The sequence below is a fragment of the Cajanus cajan genome, chromosome 9 (genome assembly GCF_000230855.2).
Source record: "Cajanus cajan strain Asha chromosome 9, NIPB_CcT2T_4, whole genome shotgun sequence".
Lineage (NCBI taxonomy): Eukaryota > Viridiplantae > Streptophyta > Magnoliopsida > Fabales > Fabaceae > Cajanus > Cajanus cajan.
The window spans coordinates 49,586,769-49,598,944 of NC_138525.1; positions in this window are offsets into that span (position 1 = coordinate 49,586,769).

Consider the following 12,176-nt stretch of genomic DNA (forward strand, 5'->3'; position numbering starts at 1 on the left):
CGCCTTTTTGTTAAATGACTAAATTATTAATGAAAAGCTTTTTTTATAATTGAACTGTTTTATGTTTACGGGAAATTATAGGTGGGGAAATGGCCTTTTTAAGTTTGTGAGTGGGGGGGTTGCAATTCTCTTAAATTTCATATCTCTAATAACGACAATACATGCTGTGTTGTTGGTGTTAAAATAAAATAAAAAATGCATTAATAAAAGGTGACTACTAAGGATTTCGTTATATGTAGAAGACGGGTTAGTATAATTTAGTATAAGACTTAAAGTGTAGTAGAATTGACTAGTAATCGAATCTGTGTTTGAAATGTCAACTAAAGGCAATTCTCCTTGGTTGAACTGCTTGACTTTCATTACGTGAGATATATCTCATTCTCTTATTTTTGTTGCGTTCTTTTCTCTCTTTGTTGAATGCCATTTGCTATGAAACCGAATGTGGACGATGTTGCTAGAGGAGAGGCATGAACCTCACTTCATACCTTTTGTTTTTTAGTTGCATTGCTCTAATAGATTGTAACATTGAGACCGGTCTATGTTTCTTTCAGTGTAGTATTTCAACTTACTAGTCCTTATATTGGTTTTAATTTAAAATTGTATGACTTTTAGAGGAACCAAATTTTAACTATATGTCTTATTTGAATTTTTTTAAGCTTGAGACACTTGAATCACCTGTGATGTGATATCATTTTGGTTTACGAGGAGTTAAATAGTTCTTTTTTCAAACATTATATTTCTTTAGTTCTGCAACAAACAAAATTAAAAATAAATATAATCGGGATAGAATAAATATAAAAGCTTTTATTAAAATTCTTTTTACATTAAAAATCACAAGGATATGCATTTAATAATTTAAACTTTTAATTCGCCACATTTTACTATTTACATAATAAAATATCACCCCCTTTTTCATATATAAAACTATTTTAACCATTTGATAAGAATTAAGAAAGTTGGTTAATTTAGCGATAATATTAAAAATTTTAATTTCAAAATTATCTTTAAAATAATTAAATTTTGTCATCTCACATTTTTCACTTAGTTAATTACCGTGTCTCCATTTTTTTAATCTAGACTTACTATCTTAACTATTATTTGTCATCTTCTTCATTTTATGAGAGAGAAAGAGAGTATTATATTATTTTTCCTATCCTAAGTCATGAAGATAAGGAAATTACTCATTCTAATATTTTTTTATAAGAAAAAAATTAATTAATAAAAATCAATAAAAAATAGTTAAATTGGTTAATTTTTACTATGTCACAATTTTTTTTTTCCAAAATATGATTTGAATGTGAATTGAATTGAATGATATAAATAGTAGTTAACTAACATTACACCTAATTCAATAGATAACTTTTTTACTAATGACGATTATAACTTGTATTGTTAATAAATCAATAAATACTTATAGGAAAGATAGCAGAATCCAAGAAAGGGGTGGGGTGGGTGAATTTGATTGTTAAAAAAATTGTCTAAAAATTCTCTTGAAGTAAAATTTTTTCCTATCTTAAGTCATGAAGATAAGGAAATTACTCATTCTAATTTTTTTATAAGAAATAATTAATTAATTAATCAAAATCAATAAAAAGTAGTTAAATTAGTTAATTTTTATTATATCACAATTCAAGTTTTATTTCCAAATATGATTTGAAAGTGAATTTGAATTGAATAATATAAATAATAGTTAACTAACATTACACCTAATTCAATAGATAACTTTTTCACTAATGATAATTACAACTTGTATTGTTAATAGATCAATAAATACCAATAGAAAAGATAGAAAAATCCAAGAAGGGGGTGGGAGGGTGAATTTGATCGTTAAAATTTTTTCTAAAAACCCTCTTGGATTAAAATTTTTCTAAAGATTTTCAATTAATGTTGAAATTGGATTGTGCAAGACACTGAGAATAATTTTATATAAAGTGTTTTCAATCGGACAAACAAATATATGATTAATATTTAGATATAACAATCATTTAAAATTAAGATAGGGTAAGAAAAACTTGTATAGTCTCCCAATCAACCGGATTGAGAATTTCACTTAATCTTTAAAATCTAAAATTTTATAATCACAACCACAACCACAAGCAATTTATTACTTATAGAAGTTAAAAGAATCTCACTTCTTGAATTCCAAGAAGTACCCTTGTAGAAACTCACTACAAGTAACATTTTCCTTTCAAGAAACCTACTCAAGAAATCAACAAAGATATAAAAAAAATGGTATCACCTGACTTGATGAACATAATCAATCAAAACAAGTGAATAGCTAAACTAATAGAATCTATAATCTTTACATAGGTTGATGATGACTCGTGTACTCTTGATCCATAATAAAAGATTCTTTAATTGATAAAATTCAGTTTCTCATGATCATCTATCAAAAAATCACAGTTCAATCTCTAACCTGGGTGTTTAGAAGTGTAAGAAATGAATCAGCCTTAAATTATGAAGTAAAATTTGTTATATAGAGTTTCACATTTGAAATAATCGATTATTTTATTTTTCATGAATTTGAAAATCCAACAAGAACACTTTAATCGATTATTTTTGAATCAATTATGAAATAATTGATTATTTAACAGGAAAATTGATTATTTTTAAAGTTTCCATAAAGCATTTCAAAAATAGGAAAAATAATCAATTATTTTTAAAAATAATTAATTATTTGAGTTAAAAGTTCAATTCAAATTATTCGCTTTAAGTTTTTCCAAATCAATTTTAAACATTGTTCTTGTTACTCTTGATCATCAACCATTAACTCATATACAATGACAAATCTAGAAAATTTGTTAAGTAAGGACAATACAATATTTTATAATATTTTTATTAAAAAATATAATATTATTTTAGAAAAATATATTTTTGTAATAAAAAATTTAATATACTTTTTTTTTTTATAAATTAAAATTTTATCATAAATAGAGTAATAATTTCTTTTTTTTTTCTTTTTCTGTCTGATATTATATTTAAATGTGACTTTGTAATTTTTAGTGACTTATTTAATATTAGAGGAACAAAATGTTATAAATTATTAAGATAAAGATAATATAATTACTATTTGTTTTATTTTGTATCTCTTCTAAATTTTTATGTTCATTTAAAACAAAAATATTTTATGAGAACAACGCCTATTTTTATGAGTAAATTTATTTTTTTTATTAAATATGCTTAAGTAAAAAAAGATAAAACTTTGTGTGACAATTACTCTCATTCCTCTTAATTTAGATCATCTTCTACCAACACACAATGTACATATACAAGATCAAAAGAGTTAAAAATTAAAATAAAAATTGAAAAATAACATATATTTATAAACTAAATTATGACATCTTTAATAAATAAAGAAGCAATAAATCTTTCAGTCAAAAAATAAAGTATATTATAATAATAATAAAATTAAGACAATTTTATCATAAAGTGAAAGAAATTACACAATAGAATAAAATATAAATGAAATATTAATATATTTTAACATATAAGATATAAAAAATAATCATTATAAGAAATCTTACATATAATTACATATAAAAAGTGTCACTGTAATCTAGATTTACATTTTTTAATAATATTTCAATATATATTGTATCTATAATATTTGTAAAAATAGTTTTTAGTGACAAATATCATGTTTTTATAAGATGTGTATCATTACTTAATAATTTAATAAATTAAAATATAATATATATATATATATTATAAAAAGAAAATAATAATATATATAAAAATAGGAAAAAGTAAAATTTTACTAAGGACAACTGTCCCACTCAAATAGATCTGTCCCTGCTCATATGAAGATGATAAAATACCCTATTAATTTAACACTAAACACAAAGCTTAAACATGCACCATGTATATCATTTAATACAAGTTGCACTTTTTCAAGAGACTTATATGGTTACATGTGTAGTCATCAAAATTTTTAAGTCTAAGCTTAAACTTAATCAACAAATATATCCACTCGCATAAAGAATAAAATAGGTGTCTATTTGATATATTTCACAATAAAAAATATATATTTTATGAAGGAGTAAATTAGAAAAATAAATTATTATTATATTAAAAAGTGAGAATATCAATCACTTTAAAACATTTTTTAAATATTAAAATTACTTTAAGATAGAGGAAGTAAAAGAAAATTAATAATCAACGTATATTAAAATAGACTTCTTATAATTAGAAGGAAGAAAAAGACTACTCACTTATTTTTTATATAAAGAATCAAAAGAAAATAATTATTTTAGCTACGAATATCAAATTTATCTTAAATTTATAATTTTTTTTCAAAATTACCCTTCACATTAAAGAGGCATACTCTCTTTTGTTTTTCCATATATTTTTACTAACTTTAATTATTTAATCTTTCTTATTATAAATATACTTTTAGGTTTATATACTTCCAAAATTCTTTCACACAAGGCAAACATGAACTTTATCTACTATTTACTGAACTCAGGAAAATGACAATTATCTTATATATATATAAAATAATGCAAAAGAAATTATAAATTAATTTTTATAAAAAAAAGTAATACTAGAAACTCTCTAAAATATATTTTATTATTAGTTAAATTTATTAAAAATTATAAAATAAGAAGATGAGTTCGTTAAATAATCCATGTAACTTGTAATATATTGTGAATTATAATAAATTTTATTCAATAAAAAAAATGCGTTAAAATATGTTTTAAATTTTCCTTATACAAATAAGTGAGACTCATAAAATGTCATAATTTCTATATAAAAAATTAATCGATAAGATAAATTATGTTGTAAATAATATGTTCTTAACAATTTTCCTTATAGAAAGACCGACCAAAACATTTTATTTAGTGTTTGTTAAAAACAACACAGGGAGTAACTTACAACATTTATTATTATTGACTATAAATTTTTTTTAAAAAAAGTAATAATGATATAAAAATAATAATAACTACGGCAAGAGATGATTTAGTGAGCTTTTTTTTTTTTAATAAAATGATTAAGCAAAATTCTTGAAAGATTTGTATAGAAAGGGAACACAATAGTAGATAAAAATTATAGGGTTTAATTAAACTTTTGTCATTCAGATTTTTTAAATTTTAAGTATTTTATCATTTTATTATTTAACTGTTTGACATCATTAATTCATTATTTATGTAACATATTGATTATTAATGTGACATGTTATATCATGTTATTACTTATATATCACATCAATATTATATATTAATAATCAATATATATTAGAAGTCAATATGTTACGTCAGTTAATATATGTTATGTCACCTGGCAACTAATAATGTGTCATACGATCAACAAAAATGATAATAAAATGTGCGGAATTATGAAAAATTGATGATAAAATAGGTGAAATTATGAAAGTTTTAAAATGTACAAATTCAAAAAAAATTGAGTAAAAAAACATAGTAAAATGTGCAATTAGATTAAAGTACAATAAAAAAATAAATTACAACTTAATAAAATAAGGAAACATTAATTATATTTCTTAATTTATGTATCATTGATTAAAATAATTTTATAAAAAACTGAAATAGTTTTAAATTATATATTTAATAATATAATATATGTGCAGATATTGCATATATTATTTTGTAATATCAATTACAAGTATATTATATTTATATATATATATATATTATTTATATTTTAATTTGTATTAATATACTGTTTAACATGCATTTTTTTTAATATATATTTTTTATATAAATAAAAATAAAGATAATTTTAAATAAGATGAAAATTGAAATTTAAAATACAATATGAATTTATTAAAATTTATAAGTATAAAATATATACAACATGAAATTTTAAAAAAAAAATTAATAAAAATCGGGTCATGCGATTTATTATTAACCCATCAGTTCAACCTTTTATTCACTAATCCAATATCCTAACTAGTTTGATAATCGATCTGATTTTTAAAATTATGTGAATAGTATTAACCTATTAGTTGCATTCGTAGACAATAAATAAAATGTTACAGTGTTAATACCATATAAAACAAAAGAATATTGTAGGAAAATTTCGAATTATTTAATTAAATATTGGCCAAAATAACATGGTGAACATGATAGGTGTCTACTGGTTTCAATGTTGCTCAGTAAAGCCATTAATTTTTAAGATGTAACGAGCAGTTGCTCAAAGTAGACAAAGAAACATAGAATTGAGGTTGTCTGGAATCAATCCTTAATGGGTTTCATTTTATAAACATGGTGCCAACCTTTGCAACTCATAGACCACTTCTTGTTTGTTGAGCAGCAATTATCATCTAATGAGGCAGATGAGTTTGTTGGAGCATGAGGAAATTTTGGAATTCACTTTTAATTTCGTTATCGAGTTTAAGAGTTTGGGTGATGTAAATCAATTAGTATAGGTTTTAGATTAACCAGTGATTTTGGGTTTAAATATTAAGTATGAAATTGTGTTATATATTTAAAAGAATAGCTTTGTCATCAATAATAATTATGTTCAATTTGAAGATAATTGTTTCTAATAATAAAAAAAACATGTGTTGAAAGAAAAAATTTAAAAGGACATTTTTAGTACGTAAAATATATTTACTTTTTCAGAAATTGGTGAGAATCTAACTTCATGTGTTAAAAATTGATAAAAATATTACGTTATCTTAATTTATGTAATAAAATTTTTTATTCTTAAATAATATTTATAAACATTTTTAAATTTTTTTATAATTAACTAAATAGATTTAATCATTTTTATAAATCAAAATTTTTATAATTTATAATTCTCAATTCTAAACATGAAAAAATCTCATCTAAGAAGTTAAGAAGAATTAATATGAGTTGTACTTAATTAGCTGTCCAAAGGAACTAGGTCCACATATTTGAATGTCTGAACAGTTGGAAGTGATACAAAAGATTGGCAAGTGATTGCACTCTTCAAAATTCGAAGAGAAGCAAGGGAGTTGTTTTTTTGATAAAGAAACTGCTTTTGCAAAAGTGAAAAGAATCAGAAGAAATGTTTGAACTTTAAAAATGTTCCTATAATCACTTTTTTCTTTTACTAGTATCTCGCGACAAAGGGATACCCTTTTTAAAGAATGGTTAAACACATTATTGTTTTTATTTTTAGAGGCCAAATGCCCTTTTGATCAATATAAAGAGAGCGAAGCGTGAGGGATAGATTCATTATTCCTATGCCTTTTCTTTTTGCAATGAACACCAAAAGTTTAATTTTAGCGAAATAAACCCTAGCACCGATTAATCATATATATTTTCACACAATTTCTTAATAATTTACTTTTTAAAAAAAAAGCTTTTTTAGGAGGAAAAAAGAGCTAAACAAACACACCCATATATTACATTCTCTTACCTGTTTAATTTCTTGAAAATATATAATAAAATCAAAATTTGTTGTATAAAAAATAAAATATTATAATCAAGGATTTAACTCAACTAGTTGATCAATGTGTATGAGTGATGTAAAATCTTATAGTATCGAGTTCGATCCTTACATACATAAAAGAAGATTTTATACGAAAATTTGGAATTATTATTGGTTTAAATATGTAATTGAGAAGCTTCCGTTAAGTAATGGCCACGCAGGGACGCAATTTAGCAAAAGAAAAAGGTGGAAAGGTATAATTTCAAAGAACATTTAATAGGACATAAGAAAAAGTGGCCACTAAATTCTATTCTATTCAGAAAACGTAATCCAGAAGACTTCAAAAATGCCAAGTGCCAAATAAAGGTTCTGCATTTGGGCACAACGTGTTATTGTGTTCTGACACCGTGCTTTGTTGGCTCACTATGTTTCTTAACACTCTTTTTTCTTCATCAATAAGACCCAACCAATTAAATCGATCCTATGATTATTTTGGAAGCAGGTTTCAGGAAAAAGAAAATGGAATAGAATAGGAAAAGAGGTAAAGTTTTTTGTTCGTGCGCGTTGATAGTGAATAAATTGTAGAGAAGGTTTTTATAAGCGCAATGTTGTACGGTACAAAAATCTTCTTTACCGACTATATTTGATAAAAATAATAGTTGATTTATCTTTCGTGCTTTTCGTCCATCGTGTTTTCATACTATTAACTATCAAGCAATCTTTTTCTTAAAAAAAATAGTGAGTCTCAAGCAATTCATTTATTAAAATCATATTGATAGAAAAAAAAAATAAAAGAATAGTTTTGCTTTCTAAATTGGCCAAGTGAAAATCAAAATTAAACGCTTTAAACTATCGTTATCTTATTACAAAATAAATTAATTAACAAATAAACAAAATTACGAGCAGTTTCTCTGAAATGCATCTATTAGTTTACTTATGTGTGTAACAAGTTTGTAAGCCGAAATATACAAAAAAAAAAAAAAAAAACCTTAGCGCGAGTACAAATACACAGATCCAACGGTTTGAATTCGTTTTAGCAAACTTTGAATTGAATTCAACTTTGAGGTTCAGTTTCAAGCCAAGTCAAACCAAATCCATCTCTACAATCGTTTAGCATTACAAAACTCGACAAAATATTTCACGTAAAAAAAAAAAACAGAGAAGGTAAAAATCAAAACAAAGAAACGAAACTAAAAATCGAAAGGAAGAAAACTCGGCACAAATGTGAATATAAAAAGAAATCGATTATGTACCAGAAACAATGATCACAATAATAACAAGACTACTCAAAACATAGAAGCAATATAGATCCAGAACTCTCAACATACGTAACCTCTACTAAGCGATATCAATAGAGAGAGAGAGAGAATTATATACTAATGCTACTCAAATCTCGAACTCTACTAAAAATCCACACCGGTAAAGTAGAAAATCCATAAGGCACGCTCAGATCCTGAGAGCGGATCCGAAGGCGAGAGCAACGGCGGCGGCGAACACGGCGGCGACGAAGGAGGGCGAAGCAGCGGCGGCGGGAGACGTAGGACTGGGAGCCGGAGCTTCGGCGGCGGAGATGACGGCGACGAGCACGGACATTACGGCGAGAAACATCGGTTTGGAGAAAGCCATTGGCGAGAGAGTTTGGTTGTTTCTGTTTTGGGTTGTTAGGGTTTGCGTTTGGTTTGGGGCAGTGAGACTTCGTTTGAAGAAAGGGGGAAAGTGGGGGTTTATATAGAGCAAGAATGGAGACGTTGCGGGCAGTTCGGGTAGCTGCCCGAAGTACAGACTGGCGATAGGTCCGTTGCCAGCTGGATCTGCTTCTCTTCTGTTTTTCAGGTTTCACATGATTCCCTTGCAACGACGCCGTTTTGGCTTAACTACTTCCTTCACTCGCTTTCCGCCTCTCTCTTTCACACACGCTGCTTTTCTTTTTTTTCTTTTTTCTTTTTTCTTTTTTAGTGTCATTAATTAATTCATTATGAATAATAATAATAATAATACATAATACATATATTAAATCTTATAAACATTTTTTCTACCATGTGAATTCTACTTTCATTGGATAAAGATTAATCACATCTATGGTACAATGACGGTTGATTTCCTATTAATAATTTAAAATTTGTTGTGTCTTTTTGTAATTATTACACAGTGTATGAAATGTGAATAAAGAGAGAGGCGCGTGAAATACGGGGCCAGGTTAATAAACGGAATTTTCGTGTGTGGTTATATTATTCTAATGATAAGGTAAGATTCCTTCTAAAGTAAGCAAATTAAAATATTTGTTCTTTACTAAATTTATATCAAAATTTAATTTTATATACAATTTTCTAAAATAGAATACATCTACTTCAATCTCAGAGTATCTCATGTGTAACATCACTGCCACATCGACTCTGATCCATTTTATGGATTGTTTAAATTTTAGCAAATTGTTTTTATAAGTAACTTTGCTAAAATTTAAGCAACTCATAAAATGGACAGAGCTGATGTGGCAGTGATGTGGTACAGGGGTTGCTTATAAGCAACCCTCACTAGAGATGCTCTCACAACCATTATGAACCACCAATTTTTTTAAAAAATAAACATAATATTATTTATTTGAAATAAAATTAAAAATTTTGAATAAGTATTAATGGCATTATATAGTATGAGAAAAATAATTAAAAAATGAGAGCGTGGAAAGTATTTTATGTAGTGAAGAAGATTGAAAGTAGAAGGTGGAAATGAAATGAAATAAAAGTAGAAGTTGGAGTGGGGAGGAGGGAATGGAAGTGGGTGGCGAGCGAATAGTTAGGTAACGCGTGGGGACTCTGATATTTACCTGTTTCCACTTTCCATAATAATGTTATTAGTTGTTACTCTAAAACTTGTTTAGTCGTCTAATCAAGCAAATTAGTCCAGAGCTTCAGCATCCAGGTCAAGCTTTTTTATTATTAGACGCTGCGTGTCGTGTAAACAAAATTCCACGCCTATTCACTATTCACCGGAGTTTTTCTAAATTATTATCACTGCTTATTCAACATCCTAATTATTAAATATAATAATTAAATAAATAAATAAATAAATAGTTGTTATTGTGTGAGTTATATACGTATTATGACATATTATTAGTGTGTAACAACTTGTTATCTGAACAACTATTTTTATTTTTTTAATGTAGTGGGATGTAATGATTAAGAGTTATTATATTTAAGGGTTCTAATTGATTTAGTTATTGGAATACATGAGTGGTATAAATCCCTCTTTAATATTATCTTCGATTTTCATGGATTAAAAAAATAGTATAATTAGAATAGTGATTCATATAGTTTGAATAGTAACATGACTCTTTTAGTATTTTTATAATTTCTTCTCTAATTTTGTTTTCTTCTAACAAAGTGGTACAAGACTTTCGGTTATGAAAATTAAGAAAAATATTTGGTGAGTTGAGATATGATATAGTATCTTAAATTTGTTTCAATTCATCCGTTTTATTAATGAGAATTGTTATAATTAGTATTATATGAAGACCTTGTTAAATTCTTAAGATGGTTATAAGGTTGTGGAGAAAATTTATATAACTTGAGATCTTGCTACTAAATGAGAATGATATTTTGTAGAAGATGAAGAAAAATGATCAACAAGTGTTTACGTTCTTATTCTTAATGTTTATATGAAACATGTTTGAGATGGTATTTGATGCTTTTGCCTCTAAAGAAACTTAAGAGATTTTGAAATTTTTTTTTAAAAGTATTGATAAAACGAAGAAAATAAGGTATGCTTATAAACTCTACACAAATAGTTTGAATCCTTGTGAACAAAGGAGTCTAAGTCAAATTTTGATTTTGGCAATAGAATGATAATGGTTGTGAACCCAATGAAGTGTTATGGGAAAAAGATGGAAGATGCTTGTGTGGTGGAGAAATTTTTGCATTCTTTAACCGCAAAATGAATTCTCCTATTAAAAACATAAATGATTTATTGTGTCTTTTGTTGAAAGTAAACTTCTAATTTTTGATAAAGCAATAGAAGATAAAAGACCAAGACAATTTATAGAAGAAGAAATCAATGCCATAAAGAAGAATGACACTCGAGAGTTGTCAAAACTTCCTAAGGGTCATGAAGCAATTGTAGTCAAGTGGATGTTAAGATTAAGAAGAATGATTAAGGAGAGATGGAAAGATACAAAACAATACTTTTTCTAGAGGTTACAAGCAAAAACGTGGAGTTGATTATGATGAAAATTTTGCACTAGTTGCTCGCATGGAGACAATTCATCATCTTATCTCTTTAGTTGCTCAAATTAAGTGGAGAACTTTTCAACGTGATATCAAATCAACTTTACTAAATGACTATCTTAAGGAAAATATTTATGTTGAATACCAATGGATTTTGTTGGCAAAAGGCTAGAAGAAAAAGTCCTAAAATTGAAAAGAACTATGCCTAAAGCAAGCATTAAGTGCATGAAATAGCCTCATAAACAAGTACTATGGGAAAATGGATTTATTAGTTGTCAACATGAGTATGCTTTTTAAGTGAATTTGTTGATAATGGTGATATTTTTCTTGTTTATCTTTATGTGGTTGGTCTTCTTTTTACATGTAATAACCAAATTTGTTTGAAGTCTTCAAAAAAACTGTCTTATGAATTTGATATGACATATATTGGACTTATATCTTATAATTTGGGATTAGAAGCGGAACAATTGGAGAATGAGAGTTTTGTTTCTCAATAGAGCTATGCAAAGATGTTGGGGAAATTTAAAATACTTGATTGCAATTATGTAAATAAACTCGAAAAAGGTAACTTGAATTTATCAAATTTTGATTGAGGAAAGAAGG